The sequence below is a fragment of the Prionailurus viverrinus genome, chromosome D1 (assembly GCF_022837055.1).
Source record: "Prionailurus viverrinus isolate Anna chromosome D1, UM_Priviv_1.0, whole genome shotgun sequence".
Taxonomy (NCBI): domain Eukaryota; kingdom Metazoa; phylum Chordata; class Mammalia; order Carnivora; family Felidae; genus Prionailurus; species Prionailurus viverrinus.
The window spans coordinates 105,146,721-105,168,810 of NC_062570.1; the positions used below are offsets into that span (position 1 = coordinate 105,146,721).

A 22,090-nucleotide genomic window follows, 5' to 3' on the forward strand; every position below is an offset into this window, starting at 1 on the left:
TATTAAAGACTTGGAGAGGTATTGCAGGAGAGGAACTTGTCTAAAGGTATTTAAGTGGCCGTTTACAACACTTGCGATTTGACTCACTATCTATCCCTTTGTTGACTAACATCTACTAATATCCATGAAACTTGTAGTTTGTTGTTGCTGTTGTTTTCATTTTTTTTTAATGTTTTTATTTATTTTTGAGACAGAGCATGAGCAGGGGAGGAGCAGAGAGAGAGGGAGACACAGAATCCAAAGCAGGCTCCAGGCTCCGGGCTGTCAGCACAGAGCCCGACACGGGGCTCTAACTCACAGACCGTGAGATCATGACCTGAGCTGAAGTCGGAGGCTCAACCGACTGAGCCACCCAGGCGCCCCGGATCTTGTTTTTCAAAAGCAAAGCCTCCAAGTCAGACAGTTCTGCCACTTAATTTGTGAAGCTTAGTTCTCTCATCTGTTAAAGGAGGCTAATAGTCACCATCTAGATTATTGCTTTGAGGATCCAGTAGGAGAATCTATGTACAGGGCCAACACAGTATCGTTCTATTTCTGTTTCCTCATCCTCCTCATTTTTTTCAGGAATTAAATAAGTACATATTTATTTATTTTTGCATTTTTATTTTTAGTTTTTAATTGACATCCAAGTTAGTTAGCATCTACCGTAATAATGATGTCAGGAGTAGATTCCGGTGATTCATCTCCTCCGTATAACACCCAGTGCTCATCCCAACAGGTGTCTGCCTCAATGCCCTTTGCCCATGTAGCCAGTCCCCCCACCACAACCCCTCCAGTCGCCCCGTTTGTTCTCTATATTTAAGAGTCTCTTATGGAAAACAGAGATTTCTAAAGTGGGTCTTTCAGGGGTGCCTCAGTGGCTCAGTCGGTTGAGCATCCGACTTTGGCTCAAGTGAGGAACTCACAGTTTGTGAGTTGGAGCCCCGCCTCGGGTTCCGTGCTGATAGCTCAGAGTCTGGCGCCTGCTTTGGATTCTGGGTCTCCCTCTCTCTCTCTTCCTCCCCTGCTCGCTCTCTCTCTCTCTTTCAAAAATAAATAAAGATTAAAAACTTTTTTAAAGTAAACTTTAAAAAATAAATTAAATAAAATAAATACAGTGAGTATTTCGAGTAAGGCTATTGTAATATTTCCATAGGCCATGGTTGCTAAAGTGCCCACCAGAGACATGCCCAAATCTCAGGGAAGCCCAAAGCCATGGCTTCGCACAAGTTATTTTTTGTTCACAGTTACATCTAATCCAGAAGCAAATGACCAATCGGGGTGATCGGATTCATAAGCAATGTGATCTAATAACACAACCGATATTCCAATTGTATCAAGAGCCCCACTGAGCAGAGCCAGAAAGTTAACCAAAGGCCACATTTCCCCTTAGAGGAGAAAGGGTCTTATTAGTTCCTTATCCACCCTTTTGCACTCCTCAACCAAAAACTGGGCTTCAAGGGAGAGAAGATTTGAATGTAATGACTTTTCGCAAAAAGGCCTCTGACACATGCAACTGTAACAATTTCACCTACGGGGAGGGTCAAGTAGTAAGTGGTCTGGAAGGGAGACATTTCCTTAGGGGCTTTCTTACAGTGCTAGTCCCCAAGTTGAGGGCATTTACCAACACTCAGAGATCTCTGGAAAGAATGGTATGTCATAAAGAGAAATGCTTTAAACTGAGAGAGTACCGTGAATCACGTAGAAAGGATCCGAAGCCCAAGCCACAGAAGAGAAGCTGTACCAGCAGAAATTAGCCACAAATAGTAATTATTCGATTTCATACTAGCGTGTATCAGGCACCATCCAAAAGCGCTTCAGGTCTGTTTTATATAATTGCCCCAACAGCTCCGTGATCCCTACTCTTGATCCCCATTTTACAAATTAGGAAACCGAGACTTAGAAAAAAATGTACATAAACTTCTACAGAGTGACCCAGCAGTAAAGTGTCAGAGACTTTTTAAACATCAGGTCAAGATGCCCGGGCCTCCATGACAGGATCTCATCTTCCGGGACTGTGAGATCCCCAGCCCTGAGTCAAACTTTTGTTAATGCTGTGGGCAGGTTGAAGGCGGGTATAAGCTATAATACCGTTGGGGAAGATAATTAAATTCTTGATATACCAGACACAACAAATCTTTCGACGGGTGCCAGCAGGTGACGTTAGCACTCAGGACGTGATGTTTGTGGGAGACAACCTGTCACTCTTCAGATCAAATGTTTTCTGAAGCTATTTCTGTTGATGACATCTTTCTTCCACAGCGTGATGGGGGGAGAGTTCTTGCAAGTGAGAGGCGCCCCACTGGCTGCTAGGGATGACTTTCTAATGATGCAGGTCACGAGCTTAATAAATGACACTCCAAACCAATGAAGTATCAACCTCATAAAATCATTGTGAGGTGGCTAGGTCCCGTTGCCAACCCAAAATTCCCTTAATGGCCAGGGACGTTAAAATATCTTTTCGTCTCTGTGACACCTGTGACAGAGGAATGGGACGTTCATTTTTCAGAGCGTCCGCTGGTGGTCATCCCAGGACTGCAGGAGTGAAAACCGCTTTCCTCTGAGAATTCAGTGATACGTTAGATCTCAAGAATGTCACTGGGATTGGGAAAGTTTTCGGGACCGTCAACAGGAGTGGGGGTTTACAAATGCCTGTTTCTATCCCCAGTTCATCAGCTCGGGCTCCATCAGCGTACAAGCACAGAAGCATCCTACAAAATCCAAGGTATGTTGAAATGCTTGGAACAATGCCAAAGATAAAAAGGTCCCCTGGCACAAACTGGAGAGAAGCGATTACTTCTGAGCCACGTGTTTTTTTGGTTTTGATTGTTTGTTTGCTTTTTGTTTTTGTTGTTGTTTGTGGTTTTTGTTTTTTTTGTTTTTTTGTTTTGTTTTGTTTTGCTTTTGTGGGGGATGGGGGGCTTTTCCAAACGTTTGGATAGGAAAAAAAGTCATTTGATTTTTATAAGGACGCCCTCCAGTGTGTATTTTGAGTATGGGTGTTAAGGAGGGTGTAGCGTGAGGAACCGGTTTTATAAGGCGTCTGGTGTGAGGATTTGGATGGAATAAATCATTTCGAGCTCTCTAAAGGGGTAGATAGAACCAAACAAAACTGACCTGGGAAGGGAGGCAAGGTGGGTCGGGCAAGCTCAGGAGATCAGTGTTTCATTAGGGAAGGACATAAGACAGAACAACGTGTGAAAATAGAATTGCCTTCGGCGAACAGATCAGGCATCATTAAAATATACTTAAAGGAGTCACATTCGCCTTGAGAACTTCTTCCCCCCATGGCGGTTGGGATCACAGTTCTGGAGGTCGCCTGCCTGAATTCAGGTTCTGACTACCTTACCACTGACACTGTGGGCAAGTTACTCTGTGCTCACACTCCTCGTCTGAAAAACATATGGCCACTAATACCACCTGCCTCAGAGGATTGTTTTGAGGGTTAAAAGTGAGTAAATGAGCAACAGTCCTTGGCGTGCAGCCAATGCTTATTAGCTCTGCAAATCAGAACCTACTGAGGAAACAAGGTGCTTTCAGGGACTGGTGAAAGAAAAAACTGAAAACTCTTGTTTCATCATTCAGGGAAAGGTCTGCCTGCCCTTTTAGCGGGTTTTGCCCCAAAAAGATAGGGCCAAAGAGACACAGGAGGCTCTTTGGCTCAGCAGCCACTTAGTGGCTATAACATGGGCATTAAGCTTTTATATCTTTTTTTAACTTCTACCACTATTAACATAGTTTTCTATCGTAGCCCTTTTTCTAAGCTTTGCCGTGGATTTCCAGAGTATACATGTGACCCAGGTGTTACCTGGCATTGCTTTTCCCCCGGGGATATAAGTACAGTGGACCTCAAAGCCCAGGAAGGCCCGATGAGATTTTGCAGATCCCTGAAACTGACACTCTCATGCTTCGGTTTCTCTGTTTGAGCATAGAGTCCCAATTTTTTTTTTTAATTTTTAATGTTTATTTTTGAGACAGAGTTCAAACGGGGGAGGGGCAAAGAGAGAAGGAGAAACATAGAATCTGAAGCAGGCTCCAGGCTTTGAGCTGTCGGCACAGAGCCCGACGTGGGGCTCAAACTCACGAGCCGCGGGATCATGACCTGAGCTGAAGTCAGATGCTTAACTGACTGAGCCACCCAGGCGCCCTGTATACTGCTCCAATTTTGCTTCACAACATCAAAAAACAAAATAACCCACAGAAAAAACAAACCCAGGCATGACTGAACTTGGCTAAACTTGGCCTCTTGCTCAGTTTTCACAAAAACTCACAAAAAGTTTTTTTGGTTTTGTTTTGTTTTTGCTTCTTCCTTGAGGGATGGTGGGGGAAGATCATGACTCTAGTTTCGCAAGGTCTAGCCATGATCCAGCTCCCCCTGTAACTCTCCCCCCAACCTCCAGCCTCGCTGTTTTCCTCTCTCCCTTTCCCTCTCCTCACTCCACCTCAAGAAGCAAAAATAGACTCTTCTTCGAGACTCGCGCAGAGTAACTCTACTTCCTTCTCTGGAAACACTTAACATCACTCCTCACAGAAGTGCAGACACTCTTCTACCTCAGGGACACTTGCCCAGGAGTTTCCCAGACTAATGTGGCTCAACTTCATAAGAAGAAATCAAATAATGATTTATCAGGTCATGAACAAATGCTGTGGAAAAAATTATCCTAATGGCAGCACAATATTCTGTTATACTTAGGTACCATCATGCACCTGTAGTGTGCTCAAATTCCAATATTCAATCAAAAATAGTTACTGAGTTTCAGGCCTGTTCTGTGTATGTAGCATGTATCAATGAGCAAACAAAGATTGATTGCCTCCATGGAGCTGAGACCCTAATAGCAGAATAAAGACAATAAACATGGCAAGTAAGGAAACAATACAGTGTGCTAGAAGGTGATAGCTGCCATGGAAAAAAAAGAGACATGATAGGGGCTGTCACTGGGGGGTGTTTAAGTAAGATTATCCAAGTTAAGTCTTTTTTTTATTATTATTTGAATCCAAGTTAGTTACCATACAGTGGAGTATTGGTTTCAGGAGTAGAATTTAGTGATTCATCACTTCCATTAAACACCCAGTGCTCATCTCAACAAGTGCCCCCCTTAATGCCCATCACCCATTTAGCCCATCCCCTCCACCCACCTCCCCTCCAGCAACCCTCAGTTTGTTCCCTGTCTTTAAAAATCTCTTACGGTTTGTCTCCCTCTCTGTTTTTATCTCATTTTTCCTTCCCTTCCCCTATGTTCATCTGTTTTGTTTCTTAAATTCCACATATGAGGGAAATCATATGATATTTGTCTTTAACTAACTTATTTCACTTAGCATAACACACTGTAGTTCCATCCATGCTGTTGCAAATGGCAAGATTTCATTCTTTTTTATTGCCAAGTAATATTCCTGTGTGTGTGTGTGTGTGTGTGTGTGTGTGTGTGTATCACATCTCCAAATTAGTCTTATTAAGTAGGTGGCAATTGGACAAAACTTTAGGGAGAAAGTTAGCCACACTGATGGCAGACAGGATAGCATCCCCAGCAAAGGGATCAGCCATTGGAAGAGCCACAGAGTGAAAGCATATCTGGCACCTTCTGGCAAGCAGGCCAGTGTGGCTGCAGCCAAGTAGCTTAGGTTATGGGAGCCAGATCCTGCAGGGCCTCTTTGATGAGCTCTTGCCCTAAGGAAAATTGGGAGAGACTGGAGTATTCTGAGGAGAGACTTGATGAGGGTGTGCCTTAAAAGGATCATTCTGACAGAAATTCGCTTGATGATTACATGCAAGAGGTGCCAGGTTAGAGGCAGGGAGGCCAGTTACAGGGCTACTGTCAGCCAGGGAAAAGATGGCAGTGGTTTGAACAGAATAGATGAAGCGGAGGAAATGATAAGTATTTGGCTACTGGATATATTTGAAGGTGATGCCAACAGGATTTCCTGATGGGTATAGGGTGTGAGAAACAGAGCGAAACCAAGAACTAAAGCAAAGTTTTTGTCTTGAGCAATTAATTGAAAGGATTGAATTGGGAATCTCAAGATATGAAATAATATTGAAAGCAATGAGACTTGCCAAGACCTCCAGTGGAAGGGAAAAGCAAAGAAGAAAAGAGAAGGCTGAGCCCTAGGGCACTCCAAGATGACGACTAGGAAGAAGAGGAGAAAAATAATATTTTTAGTTGAAAAGTTTCCTAATTTACTGTCATTTCCTAAAGAGTACAATGTTACTTATATTTTATTCATGTGTATCCCTTCAAATTTAAGCTGAAAATGAATGTAGGGCATATGTCTTCTGCCCTAAAATTTTTAAAATTATTTTTTAAAAATAAAACCCATTAGGCTGCCCCTTAGTTGGGTATAGATATTTGAGTTCAACAACTGTTATTTTCTGAAAGCATACCAACTTATTTTCATGTTAACCTGGAAAAATCTTTAGCTGCCTAGGTAAACATATACCATCTTAATCAATTCTGGGTTTTTTTTTAAGTGTACAATTCAATGATTTTTTTTTTTAGTGTATTCGCAGATGTGTGTGACTGCCGCCACAGTCAATTTTAGAACATTTTCAATGCCCCAAAAACTAACCTTGTATCATTTATCTATTTATTGTTCCCCATACCACAACCCCCATTTTCCCTAGCCCTAGGAAACCACTAATCTGTGTTCTGTCTTTGTAGCTGTGACTAGTCTAAACATTTCATTAAAAAAGCAATCATAAAAAAAGCAATCATATGGGAATACAAGCTGGTGCAGCCACCCTGGAAAACAGTATGGAGGTGCCTCAAAAAACTAAAAATAGAACTACCCTACAACCCAGCAACTGCACTACTAGGCATTTATCCAAGGGATATAGATGTGCTGTTTCAAAGGGACACGTGCACCCCCATATTTATAGCAACACTATCAACAAGAGCCAAAGTGTGGAAAGAGCCCAAATGCCCATCGATGGATGAATGGATAAAGAAGATGTGGTGTATAGATACAATGGAGTATTACTCGGCAATCAAAAAGAATGAAATCTTGCCATTTGCAACTATGTGGATGGAACTGGAGGGTATTATGCTAAGTGAAATTAGTCAGAGAAAGAGAAAAATCATATTACTTCACTCATATGAGGACTTTAAGAGACAAAACAGATGAACATAAGGGAAGGGAAACAAAAAGAATATAAAAACAGGGAGGGGGACAAAACAGAAGAGACTCATAAATATGGAGAACTGAGGGTTACTGGAGGGGTTGTGGGAGGGGGGATGGGCTAAATGGGTAAGGGGCATTAAGGAATCTACATCTGAAATCTTTGTTTCACTATATGCTAACTAATTTGGATGTCAATTTTAAAAAATAAAAAGTAAAATTAACAATAAAATAAAATATTTCAAAAATTTTAAAAAGTAATCATAAAAAAAAGCAATCATATAATATGTAATTTTTCATGAATGGCTTCTTTCACTTAGCATAATGCTTTCAAGGTTCATCCATGTTGTAGCATATGTGAATTAGTACTTCATCCTTTCTATGGCTAAATAATATTCCATGGTGCTGCTATGCTACATTTCATTTATCCATTCATCAGTTGCTGAACATCTGGGTTTATTCCACCAGGAGCAGTGCTGTTGTAAACACGTGTGTACGATATTGTATTTGAACGTGTTTTTAATTCTTTTTAGTATATACCTATGAATAGAACTGCTGGGTTGTATGGTAACTCTGTTTAACCATTGAAGGAAATGACAGTCTATGGTTTCTAAGTGATGACACCATTCTCTACTCCACCAGCAGGATTCGCATTTCTCTATATCCTCACCAACACTTATTATTACCTGACCTCAGACTTTAGCCATCCGAGTGGGTCTGAAGTAGCATTTCACTGTGGTATCGCTATGCATATCCCTGTTGACTACTGATGTCATGCATCTTTTCATATGCCATTGGCCGCTTCTTTGTCTTCTTTGGAGAAAGGTCTGTTCAAATCCTGTGCCCGTTTAAAATTAGTTATTAGCGAGGCGCCTGGGTGGCTCAGTCCGTTAAGCATCTGACTTCAGCTCAGGTCATGATCTCATGGTCCGTGAGTTCGAGCCCCACGTCGGGCTCTGTGCTGACAGCCCGGAGCCTGGAGCCTGCTTCGGATTCTGTGTCTCCCTCTCTCTCTGCCCCTCCCCTCTCGTTCTCTGTCTCTGTCTCAAAAATAAATAAACATTTAAAAAAATAATAACAAAAATAAAAATAAAATAAAATTAGATATTAGCCTTTTATTATTATTCAGTTATAAGAGTTTTTATGTACTCTAGATACAACCCCTTATCAGATATATGATTTACAAATATTTTCCATTCTGTGGATTATATTTTCACTTTCTGAATAGTATCCTTTGAAGCATGGAAGTTTTAATTTTGTGGAAGTCCTAACTTATCAATTTTTCTTTTGATGTTCTTGTTTTTGGTGTCATGTTTAAGAATCCATTGCCACAACCAAAGACCCAAAGAGTTATGCCTGTTTTCTTCCAGGCATTTTATAGCTTTAGGTCTTATATTTAGGTCTTTGATCCGTTTTGAGTTAATTTTTGTTGATGATGTAACCTTAGGGCCCTATTTCATTTTTTGCATGTGAATGTCCAGTTGTCCCAGGATCATTTGTCGAGAAGACTATTTTTCCTTCATTAAATTGTCTTGGCACCTTTGTGGGTTTGTTTCTGGACTTCACATTCTATTTTATTGATCTACATGTCTTTTCTTATGCAAGTACCACAAAGTCTTGATTACTGTAGCTTTGTAGTTCATTTTAAAATCAGAAAGTGTGAGTTCTTCCATTTTCTCTTCTTTTTTCAAGGTTTTTATTTATTATTCCAAGTCTTTCTCAATGCCATACAAGTTTTAGGATCAGCCTACCAATTTCTGTAAGGAAAAACAGCTGGAATTCTGATAGGGATCCCACTGAATCTGCAAGTCAATTTGGGGAGTATTGATCTTAACAGTATTAAATCTTCACATCCGTGTGAATGTGGATATTTTTGCATGACTCTTTCAAAAATGTTTTTTCGTTTTCAGAATTTTGCACTTCTTTTGTTAAGTTTATTCCTAGATACTTTGTTCTTTTTGATGGTATTGTAAATGGAATTTTTTTTAAATTTTATTTTCAGATGGTTCGTTTCCAGTGTATAGAAATACCATTGATTTTTATGTTAATCTTGTATCCTGTCCTTTTTGCTAAAGTCGTTTATTAGTTCTAATCATTTTTAGTGTATTCCTTAGGATATTCTGGATAGAAAAACAGGTATCTGTGAATAGATCCTTGACAAATCTGGATGCCTTTTATTTCTTTTTATTGCCTAACTGCCCTGGCTAGAACCTCTAATACAATGCTGAGTAGAAGCTGTGAAAGCAGACATTCTTGTCTTTTCCTGATCTTAGGAGGAAAGCATCCAGTGAGTGTGCAGGAAGTAAGCAAACCAGTAAGTAAGTTCGCTATGGGTTTTTCCTAAATACCCTTACCACATTAAGGAACATGCCAAAGTGTTTTAATCACGAAAGGGTCTTGGCTTTTTGTCAAATGCTTTTTCTGCATCTACTGAGATAGTCATATGGCTGTTTTTTATCTTATTGGTCTGATGTATTACATTGATTTTTGGAAATTGAACTGACCTTGCATTCATGGAATAAATCCCATTTGCTCGTGGTGTATATAATGCTTTTTATATGTTGCTGGATTAGGGGGGTGTTTTTGCATTCACATTCATAAGAAATATTGGTCTATAGTTTTGTTATTGTGATGGCTTGGTCTGGTTATGGTATCAGGGTAATACTGGCCTCCTAGAGCGAGTTAGGAAGTGTCCCCTCCTATTCTATTTATGGAAGAGTTTGTGAAGCAATGGTATTAATTCTTTAAATATTGGGTAGAAGTCACCATTGAAGTCATCTGGAACTGGCTTTTTCTTCATGGAAGGTTTTTATTATTAATTCAGATTTGTTATAGATTTGTTTGGATTTTCTGTTTCTTCTTGAGTCAGTTTCAATAGTTTGTACATTGCTAGGAATTTGTCCATTTCATGTAGGTTGTATAATTTGTTGCCATATAATCATCCATAGTCAATGTCATCAGCAAATCTTGCTTTACTTGCTTAATCATTTACTTTAGTTCTCTGACCGTCTTTATGACTATTTTGAAGTCTTTGGCTAATGAAGGCTACATCTGGCCACTCTCACAGACAGTTTCTGTTACCTGCTTTTTTTTCTTTTTTTCTGATGTGTAGGTCAAAGTGCATAGGTGTATATATACTTCTGTTTCTTTGCCTGTCTCATAAATTTCTTGTTGGAAACTGGGCATTTTATTTTTTTATGTTTATTTATTTATTTTGAAAGAGAGCATGCACCAGGGAGGGACAGAGAGAGAGAAAAGGAGAATCCCAAGCAGGCTTCATGCTGTCCGCACAGAACCCGATACACGGCTCAATCTCACAAACCGTTAAGATCATGACCTGAACCGAAATCAGGAGTCAGACACAACTGACTGAGCCATAGATGCTCTGGAAACTGGGCAAATACATTGTAGCAACTCTGGGCACTCAGAACTCAGAGTTCCCAGCCCAAGGGCTTATGATTGTTATTTGATGTGTTTTGTTTTGTTTTAATGGCTGGCTGAAATAATTTCCTGCAGTCTGTTTCTCCCTGTCTGTGTTAAATTGCTCCTCAGGGGTGAGTGCAGCTTTAGGTATATCCACAGTCGCCCTAGGATGCTGTTCTCTATTCTGTAACCCACCTCTCCCCCAGGCAAAATCTCTGAGCCAAAGCTCTGCTCCTAGGATTGGGGGGGGGGGGGGCGGTGCAGAGGGACAATGGAGGGCTTCTCTCTGAGTGACACCCCCACTGTAAGAGCTGAGGGCTTGGTGGAGGGGGACAGCTTGCCTCTCATGATGTGGAACCCCTACCCCATAAGTGAAGGCAAGAGTGATCAGGACCTGGTACCTCACTGGCACTGCCACCAAGAGAAGGCCCTCATCCCACAAGTAGGGGCAAAAGGAGAGAGTCCACCTCTCCTGGCTGCACTCGGACTTAGCCTCAGTAGCAAATAGCTGGGAGCATGATTAGAAATGCTAAGCAGATGATCTGCTCCTGGGGGTGGGGGGCTGGGGGGGAGAGAGAGCACTAGCTAGCACTCTGGGATTTTGGGGAAAAGGGACCTGCACCAACCCAGAGTGTTCTTGTGGAACCCGGAAGGGGGTGAGTGGGCGTGGCTCTTGGTTCAGATACTGCAGACTCCTACAGTTTTTTGACTTTTAGTAGGTTTTTAAAAAAATTTTTTTAAGTTTATTTATTTATTTGAGAGAGACAGAGACCGTGTGAGTGGAGAAGGGGCAGAAAGAGAGGGAGAGAAAGAGAATCCCAAGCAGATTCCGCACTGTCAGCACAGAGCCTGATGCAGGGCTCGAGCTCGTGAAAGCGTGAGATCAGGACCTGAGCTGAAACCAAGAGTCGGATGCTTAACCAACAGAGCCACCCAGGCGCCCCTAGTAGATTTTCTTGACTAACCGTTTCGTCATTTGTTGTAGGCCTTTAGGACTCCAAAGATTTTAAATGTTGGGGTTCTTAGTAATTTTCACAAATTTGGCTGAGGAGTTGATCCGTGGAGTCCCTCACACTCTCATGCTGGAAGTGGAATGCTTCAAAAATAATAATGTTGTATATTTAAATCAAATGTTTGATCAGGATTTGGGGGGAACATAAATATTTAATTTTTCAATTAAATTTATTTATTTTCGGAGAGACAGAGACAGCATGAGCAGGGGAGGGGTAGAGAGAGAGGGAGAAAGAGAGAGAATCCCAAGCAGGCATCTGTGCTGTGGGGCTCGAACTCACGAACCATGAGATCATGACCTGAGCTGAAATCAAGAGTTGGGCGCTTAACCGACGGAGCCACCCAGGCGCCCCTGGAACATAAATATCTCTCTATAGGTGATCCTGGCTCATAAGCCTTTCTGACCTCATATGTGGACACAGGGTAAGTGTGCAGAAGCATTATAAGTGTGCATTTTCTGGAGCATACCACAACCTGGCTTTGTACTAAGGAAGGGTCTTTCTAGCTGACACGCCCTGAGTATAGCTCTACGTTTCGAAAAGATGAATTGGAATCCTTAGCACAGCCTGCCAGATTCCTCATAATCCAGCCCTGCCCACTTCACCCACATTGTATCCAACTTCCCTTCATGCCCCACGTTCCAGCCACACCAAACGATTCATTTTCCTGAAGACCTTCTTTCCCACGCGTCTGAAATTTTGTATACACCTTCTCTCTTCCGTAAGACATTTTCTCAATTTTGTCCACCACTCAATTTGTCCACCACTGTGAACTGAAACCTGGCTATAGCAAGGAAAGACAGGCTCTACTGGGAAGAAGCCAGGGTCCTAGCATCTGGGAAGTGAAGAACCAAACTTAGAAAATACACAGGATCTGAGGGGCACCTGAGTGTCTCAGTTGAGTGTCTGACTTCGGCTCAAGTCATGATCTTATGGTTCATGGGTTCAAGCCCCTCATCGGGCTCTCCGCTGTCAATGCAGAGCCTGGAGCCTGTTTCGAATCCTCTGTCCCCCCTCTCTCTGCCCCTCCCCTGCTTGTTCTCTCTCTCTCTCAAAAATAAAATAAACACTAAAAGAAAGAAAGAAAGAAAGAAAGAAAGAAAGAAAGAAGAAAGAAAGAACGAACATAGGATCTGAGAAAGTTCCAGAAGCCAGAAACAGAAACCCAGAAGTGCAAGCTATCTTTTAGCAAGGAGAATCTGGCCAAGTTGTTACCATCACTAGAGATCACAGCTTGTCTCTAGCACCCAAGTGCCCCACCATCCCCACCGTATAACATCTGAGCTGCCCATTCTAGGTATGAATTCCAGTCTTCTGTTCATCTTTAAGTTACTTGCTCAAGATTCACAATCCTTGGGAAACGGACTGCATTGGCAATGCCCTGGCTCTGCCTCCTACAGATTGAAGTCATAGCAAAGTTTGATAAACTTCTTTCATAAAGACTTAACAAGTGAGAGCTCCCAAAATGAAAGGGCAGTTGCCTGCTGAACAATCAAAATTTAATATGCCTACTTAAGTTCTTTCTTTGGTTGATCAGTATCAAATCACTTCCTTCTTCCCATTATTTAAAAAAAAAATCCTCTTTAAAATGTAACGATCCCTTACACATTAAAAAAAAAAAAAAATCCATGGAGTCCCTTCTCAAAGGGGCAGAGTTTCTCTTCACAGGTCATGCAAGGCTCACAGTGCCATTCAAAAGAGAGCAGATACTGGGGCGCCTGGTGGCTCAGTCGGTTAAGCAGTGACTTCAGCCCAGGACGTGATCTCATGGTTCGTGAGTTTGAGCCCCACATTGCACGCTGGGCTGACAGCTTAGAGCCTGGAACCTGCTTTGGATTCTGTGTGTGTGTGTGTCTCTCTCTCTGCTCCTCCCCTGCTCATGCTCTCTCTCTCTCTCTCAAAAATAAATAAACTTTTGGGGCGCCTGGGTGGCGCAGTCGGTTAAGCGTCCGACTTCAGCCAGGTCACGATCTCGCGGTCCGTGAGTTGGAGCCCCGCGTCGGGCTCTGGGCTAATGGCTCGGAGCCTGGAGCCTGTTTCCGATTCTGTGTCTCCCTCTCTCTCTGCCCCTCCCCCGTTCATGCTCTGTCTCTCTCTGTCCCAAAAATAAATAAACGTTGAAAAAAAAAATTTTTTTTTTAAATAAATAAACTTTTTAAAAAATTAAAAAAAAAAGAGAGAGCTTCTTGAGGGAAGCTGGGAACTATGGAAAGGTAGTAAGTAGTAGTAAGGTGACCTTACTGGGGTACGAATGACACTGGCAAATCCTGGACCTGAGGCTTATTCATAGCATGATGTTTATGAAATTTTGTCAAATGAAATATATTGTTTGTAATTTTGCCTCCCGCATTAGTTTGTAAGACTTTCAAGTAGAAGCCTGCGTTTATCCCTAACACAGTGTTCAGCATGTTGCAGGCCCTGTTTAATAATTTGTCGACTAAATACTTCCTCTGAAAAAAAAAATATTTTTAATCCTGCTGGGTTCCAGACAAATTTGAGGCAGAGTCTTGATATCAACCACAGTAAGGCTCCAGAGAGTCAGATAAAAAATTTCCAACTTGAATGTTCTAGGAAGGACAGCAGACTGACTGACTGCTTCATCAAAACCTGTTTATGCTGCACATGACCAGTTTTCTTTGTATGTCTGTTACAGCTTATTGCTAGCATGGTTATGAACATCCTAAGTGCCTGTTTTTCTGTACTTGGTATAATGATATTAAGTATTGCAAGTTTAACGTATTATCCAGACACCAATGAATACCTGTGGTCACATGTAAGTACCAAGTTTAATAACAACTGGATTAAAATTGTACATATAAGTGGAAAAACTATAGTAAATGATGTGTGTTGCAATGGTAAAGTATGGAAATGACAACCAAATTTGATATCTTTGGCCTAGAAATATAAAAACAAACTGTATCTCCTCCAAATTTTTGCCATGGGAATATTAACAAATCAATTTCAGTCCAACTAAGGAAACACTAGAAACTTAAGAGAGAGATCAAAATTGTCATTATGTGAAGATAAAGTGATAGGATCCCTAGAAAACCCCAAAGACTCAACTAAAAAAAAATGATTTAGTAAAGAAAAATGTAGACAATACATTGTCTTTACACTAGAACTTACCACTTAAATATTGAAGTAGAAAAAATGAATAACCCAATCAAAATAACAACAAAAATATTAAAAACATGAGGGTTGTAATATAAGAACTGAATACTTTGAGAAACTACATTCTTTTTTATTTTAACATTTATTAACTTTTGAGAGAGAGACAGAGCATGAGTGAAGGAGGGGCAGAGAGAGGGAGACATAGAATCCAAAGCAGACTTCAAGCTCTGAGCTGTCAGCACAGAGCCAGACATGGGGCTGGAACTCACAAACTGTGAGATCATGACCTGAGCCAAAGTCAGACATGTAACCGACTGAGTCACCCAGGTGCCCCGAGAAACTACATTCTTGAATGCAAATTCACAATGTCATAGAATTACAAGATTCCATAAATTAATACATAGATGTGAGGTGATTCCATTTAGAATCCCAAAAATGTTTTGGGGAGAATGAAATAAAACTGCTCCAAAATGTGTATGGATGGAAAAAAAGATTGTGTGAAAAGGGCCAAGAAATTCTAGAAGCCACATAATGATTGGGGAGGGCCAGGCAACTTGTTACATCAAGAGATGATGCAGTATAATAAAAATGGTATAGTATTTACACACAAAAAGAAAAATTAATCAAAGAACAGAGAGTTGAGAAATAAATCCTAATATAGGCAAAAACATTATTTTATGGGAGATCACTTTACCAGTCAATATGGAAAAAGTGAAGTTTAATAAAATAATATTCAATCAATAAGCTCTCCATTTCCAAGAAAATAGTAATGGGCTCTACTTGGCAGTGTGTAAAAAGAAATCACAGATTCAATGAATGAGCAATGAAAAAGAAATAAAATTTCATGAATGAGCAATGAAAAAGAAATAAAATTTCATGAATGAGCAATGAAAAAGAAATAAAGGAAAGAAATGAATGAACAAGCCTAAAAGCCATTGGAAAATGGCATAAAGTATGGAATTAGTACATCTGTTACAAAAGCAAATGAGAAAACCAAGAATGGGGAAAAAGAAACACATTTCACGTCACAAATATTTACGTCTTTGATATGCTACAGGCTGAGACAGCAATAACCCAAAGAGTGGGACTCCCCACCAACCAGTAGGCTGCAGGGGTGGGGCCACCACCACGGTGAGCTGAAGAAGCAGGGCCACCTCCTCAGCAGGCCCTGTGGACCGAGCATGGAGCCACACAGGATTATTCTCAAGCCTCGACATCTAAAGAATTGCCCTATTGGGTTTTGGGCTTGCTTGGGGCCCATTACCCCATTTTCCTTCTTTTTTTTTTTAATTTTTTTAACATTTATTTATTATTGAGAGACAGAGAGACAGAGCATGAGCATGGGAGGGGCAGAGGAGGAGACACAGAATCCGAAGCAGGTTCCAGACTCCAAGCTGTCAGCACAGAGCCCAATGCGGGGCTTGAACTCAGAAACTGCGAGATCATGACCTGAGCCAAAGTCAGATGCCTAACCAACTGAGCCACCCAGGCACCCCAGCCCTATTTTCCTTCTTATATCTCCCTTTTGGAATGGCAATATCTATCCTATGCCTGTCCCACCGTTATGTCTTAGATAACTGGTTTTCTGATTGCACAGGTCCACAGATGGAGAGGAATTTTACCCCAATATGGACCATTCTAGGAGTCTCATCCATAACTGATTTAGATAATTTAGATGATAGGATTTGAGGCTTTTTGATCTGATGATATTTAGGTCAGAATTTTGACTTGGAGTTGATGTTAAAATGGGTCAAAACTTTTGGAGATATTGGGATCAGGCAAATAGATTTGGTACGTGGGAGGGACATGAACTTAGAGGCAGAGCAGAGACAAACTATTATGGGTTGAAATGTGTCCCCCAAAAAGATGTGTCCTAGCCCACAGTACCTCAGAATGTGACGTTATTTGAGAACAAAGTCTTGCAGATGTAATTAGTTGAGATGAGGTCATACGCAAATAGAGTGGGCCATTAATCCAATAGAACTCGTGTCCTTATAAGAAGAAAGAAATTTGGACACAGACCTGGAAAGAAGATGGCCATGTCTACGTGAAGGCAGAGGTTGTAGTTATACTGATACAAGCCAAGGAACCCTTCTGGGGCTACCAGAAGCTGAAAGAGGTAAGGAAGAATCCTCTCCTAAAGACTGGAATGAGCATTCTGTTGCCAATACATGCTTTTTGGACTTTGACCCTCCGGAACGGTGAGACAATAAATTTCAGTTGTGTTAAGCCACCCAGCTGTGATACTTTATTACAGGGCCCCTGGGACACTAGTATAGCAGGCCAGTAAATAGCCATCAACTTTTCTTCTCTCACATTCTGAACCAACTGAGATAAAATACGACACTCAAGCAGATGTAAATAAAAACTATCAGCTTTATGATGATTATTATAGTTGGAGAACACGTTTTAAATCTTTGACCAAATGAACTTGCTGCAACCTCCCTCCATGAATTAAACTTATCTACCTAGATACAGGTAGACGACAGGTCTCCTTGTGCTGGGACCAGGCAGGTATCAGAGGTTGAGGAGAACTTGGGGTCATAAAGACAAAACGATTCTGAAAAAAAAAAAAAAAAAAAAAAAGGGGAAACAACCCAGAAGGGGCTGGGTTCCTTCTTGGGAAATCATGGGTTAGATAAATCTCTGCTTCTCAAATGGGGAATTGTAAATGAGGAGCGTTAAGAAACACTAGAAGCCACTCCTAGAGCAGAAAGTCCTACTATGGGCCGTGGTAGAAATGTGGAAAGGGAGAGAGAATGGTTCCACCTACTACATGTAATAATGTTTATGGTACATAGGTTAAGAGAAAATAGAACATGCAAATTATATGTGCATTAAATGGAAAAGCACGAAACACAAAGCACGCAATGAGTCTTACCAAAAGAGAAAGTATGAAGAGAGAAAAGATGGGCACTCAGTGCCAAACCCTGAAGAACTTCACCCAGCCCACGGTACTAAGGTAATCTCTCTGCTTTCCAGTCTGGTCACATGCAGAAGAGAAATAAAAGTATCCAACTTGTACAGTCATTACTAGAAGTAGGACTTGACATAATGTAAGGTGCATATAAGAGTACTTGATTAATTGAAAACATATTTTGTTCTTAGGAAAAATACACAAAAATCCTCATAGTTGTGTGAGACTGATAGGATGAATGATCTTTATTCCCTGCTTGCGAAGTGTTGTTCTTGTATAATTTTTAAATGGCTAATTAATATGAGGAATGTTTCTTTTCTTCCTAATTCAGATAGCTGGTAGTATGCTTTTACAATATATACTCTTCACCACGATCGTGGAAGTGATCTGTGCATACGTGACTGTCAAGTGGATTGAAGCAGCATTGCGTCCTGTAGAATGCAGTGACATAAGTGAGTAATTTTGTTTCTGGCTGGTCAGTCAGGAGAAAACAGCTTCTGTTAAGGATCTGCAAGGAAACCATCCAAATCCTAGGGGAGAACACAGGCTGTAACCTCTTTGCCATCAGCCATAGCAACTTCTTACCAGAGGTGCCTCGGGAGGCAAGGGAAATAAAAGCAAAAATGGACTATTGGGACCTCATCAAGATAAAAAGCTTCTGCACTGCAAAGGGAACAATCAACAAAACTAAGAGGCAACCGTCAGAATGGGAGATGTTTGCAAAGGACGTATTTGATTAAGGGTTAGTATCCAAAACATCTAAAGAACTCAGCACCCAAAAAAACAAATGATCCAGTTTTTAAGAAATGGGCAGAAGACATGTGTAGACATTTTTTTTTTCCAAAGAAGACATCCAGCTGGCCAACAGACACATGAAAAGATGCTCAACATCACTCATCATCAGGGAAATCAAAATCAAAATTACAGTGAGTTATCACATCACACCAGTCAGAATGGCCGAAATTAATAGCCCAGGAAACTACAGGTGTTGGTGAGGATATGAAGAAAGGGGAGCCCTCTTACGCTGTTGGCGGGAATGCAAACTGGTGCTCCCACTCTGGAAAACAGTATGGAGGTTCTTCAAAAAGCTAAAAATACAACTACCCTATGATCCAGCAATTGGACTACTAGGTATTTACCCAAAGGATACAAAAATCTGATTAGAAGGGATACATGCACCCTGAGGTCTTTTAGACTTGCATCACCTAGAAGATTACTAGAGGAAATAAATAGACTGAAAAGATTTTACATAGACTGAAAAGCAATATGGGGACACTGAATGTTCTAGACTGTGAAATTCAAATTTAGTTATAAAGTTTTGTTGCCAAAGTTTGAGATCTTCCTGTCCCTTCAGAAAATTTAGAGGATTTTAGAGGACGCTGAAGAGACTGCTTCTGGAATAGAAGAATGAGGCTCTCTAAAAATCGATTCCTCCATAAAATAAATGAGAACACTGGGAAAAGTTGTCAGAATTAACATTTCTTACCTCTGGGAATTAATCAAAGACTTGTGACAATCCAGGGAACACTTATGCAAGAAACCATGGCTAAACCTTAGTAAGAACAGCGAGTTTTGTGGTTATCATTTGCCCGGTGCCCATCCCCCTTGTCCCATCTCCACAGTAACCTTCAAATGAAATAACCTTGCGACCACACTACCTGTAAAAAAAACACCAGCCTAACAACCACAAGCAGAGGAAAACTGAGATTGGAGTTGCCCAAAAATCAAAACAAAGCAAAACAAAAAACAAAAAACAAAAACAAAAACAAAAACAAAACATTCCCAGAGCATGGTTTCTGATTTGTCAGGCAGGTCCCTGGAAATCCCCACTGGCAAGGCTCTTTATTCACCTCTGAGCTCAATCACAGTGAAAAGTTTTCTGGGATGTTTGTCAGAACAATTAGTGGCCTTTAACACTGTGTTTGCCTAGAGCAGGGATAAGAGTTGGGGAAAACAAGACGCTTACCAAAAAAAAGATAATAGAAAAAAACTAGGGCACAAGATGTCCGCTGGGGACCTTGAAACGGTGGTAATACTTGGAAATCAAGACCTTGTGCATATGTGGAGATGTGTGTGTGCCCAGGAAAGACCTGTCAATATGCTAACCTCCCACCTCTGGCTGACCTGAAGCTGTCTGCAAACAGGAAGTGATAGCTAATATAGAGTTGCAACCTGTCTTCCAAGCCTTTAAAGTCTTACCCCAACACACACACACACACACACACACACACACACACACGCACACACAGCTTCTCAACAAAGCCTGGGAAATTTCTTGGTTCAAAGCAGTTAAGGAAATCTATGCCCAATCATGTAATGACACTAAGCTAACAGAGGCATCAGTGCCCATACAGGACATGAATACTGCACACAATTAGTTCAGGAAAGCCACCCCTAGAATAACAAAAACAACAACAAAAACCAGTCCCTGGGAGAATCTGCTTTCCAACATTGCTACATTATATTATCTTAAATATGCAATTTTTAACAAAAGAAATTATAAGATATGCAAAGAAACAGAAAACTATGACCTAAACACTGGGGAAAAAGCAATAGAAGTTGTACCAGAGGAAGCCTAGATATTGGACTTACTAGGGGAAAAAAAACCCCTTTAAATCAGCTATTATAAGTATGCTCTAAGAACTGAAAAACCATGTCTAAAAAGTCTAAAGGAAAGTAAGAAAGCAATGTTTCATGATAAAGAATATCGATAAAGACAGAAACTATTGAAAAGAATCAAGTAGAAATTCTAGAGCAGAAAAATATGTAACTAAAATGAAAACATCATTCAAGGGGCTCAACAGAATATGTGATCTGACAGAAGAAATAATCCACCAACTTAAAGATAGATCAATTAAGGGGCACCTGGATGGCTCAGTTGGTTGAGCATCCGACTTCAGCTCAGGTCATGATCTCACAGTTTGTGAGTTTGAGCCGCAACCGGCTCTGTGCTGAGAGCCCAGAGCCTGGAGCCTGCTTTGGATTCTGTGTCTCCTTCTTTCTCTGCCCCTCCCTCTCTCACACTCTGTCTCTGTCTCTATATCTCAAAAATATATAAACATTTAAAAAAATTTTTTAAAGTTCAATTAAAATCGTCTACTCTGTGGAACAAAATGATAACAAACGAAGAAAATTGAACAGAGCTTCAGACACCTTTGAAATGCCATCAGTCATACCAAAATGTGCATAATGGAAGTTGGCATAATGGGAGGAGATAGTGAAAGAGAAAGCTACACAAAGAAGTCTTGAAAATATATTGGATGAAAAGTTAAAAATTTGATGAAAAACATTACTCTACATATCCAAGGAGCTCAACAAACTCCAAAAAGGAGAAATTACAAAAGATCCAAACCTGGACACGTCACAACCAAGATGCTAATAGACAAAGACCAAGAGAAAATCTTGAAATCAGCAGAAGACAAGAATTCATCCTATAAAGGGGATCTTTAATAAAATTCCTCATCAGAAACTATGGAAGCCAAAAGACAGTAAGTGGTATGACATCTTCAGAACACTGAAAGAAAAACACTGTCAATCAAGAATTAGATATAATAAATATTACAACATTATTAATACAAAATAATATTGATAATAAACTAAAAATAATTCAGAAATAAAAATGTAATAAAGTGGTATAGAAGAAAAAAAATAAAATGGTATGAAAGAAAGCATTTATTTAACGTAAAAGAGAGCAGTCAGATAGAAGGACAGACAGAAGAACGAAGACATACAATATAGAAAACTGACCATGAAATAGCAGACATAAACCCTATCTTATCTGTAACTACATTAAATGTAAATGTATTGAACACTCTAATCACAAGGCAGAGACTGGCAAAATGGATTTTTAAAATGAACTCCAATTAAATGATATATACAAGAGACACACCTTAGATTCAAAGACAAATATTGGAAAATATGGTTGAGAAAGACATTAATTATCCGACCTTGACCTAAAGAGATACTGGCATTGGGCAAGACGCTCAATTTCACGGAACTCTAGTTTCTAAACCTCTTGGGGCGCCTGGGTGGCGCAGTCGGTTAAGCTTCCGACTTCAGCCAGGTCACGATCTCGCGGTCCATGAGTTCGAGCCCCGCGTCAGGCTCTGGGCTGATGGCTCGGAGCCTGGAGCCTGTTTCCGATTCTGTGTCTCCCTCTCTCTCTGCCCCTCCCCCGTTCATGCTCTGTCTCTCTCTGTCCCAAAAATAAATAAAAACGTTGAAAAAAAATTAAACCTCTATGGTCAGAATAGATGAGATGATGCCAAGAATTCTACAAAGGAAAAAAGAAAAGACACAAATATGTCCAATATAAGTATGGAAAATATATGCCATATAAACAGAAACCAAAAGAGAGCTAGAGCAGCTATAAAAATAATGTCAGAGAACATAGACATTAAGACAAAAGATTGTTAGTAGACATGAAGAAGGACATATTTATAATTATTTTTTAAGTTAAATCTGCCAGGAACTCATAGCAATTGTAAGCATATATGCACCAACAACAGAGTCCCGAAAACACATGAAGCAAAAACTG

The 22,090-nt window shown here is 40.5% G+C and overlaps 1 protein-coding gene across 11 annotated transcripts in view; it reads left to right on the forward strand.

Annotated features, from left to right (window-relative positions):
- The window catches only part of MS4A8 (membrane spanning 4-domains A8), a 64,886-nt gene that overhangs the window by 8,114 nt on the left and 34,682 nt on the right, over positions 1–22,090 (forward strand). For 5 of the 11 annotated variants that reach the window (XR_007156079.1, XR_007156077.1, XR_007156082.1 and 2 more), the window contains 3 exons: positions 2,648–2,704; positions 14,179–14,298; positions 17,885–18,005. The gene's annotated coding sequence lies outside the window, so the exon portion shown is untranslated. Of the gene's footprint in view, positions 1–2,647; positions 2,705–13,193; positions 13,279–14,178; positions 14,299–17,884; positions 18,006–22,090 lie in introns of those variants that run through there. The other 6 variants (XR_007156086.1, XR_007156084.1, XM_047876692.1 and 3 more) reach the window with 3 other exon arrangements.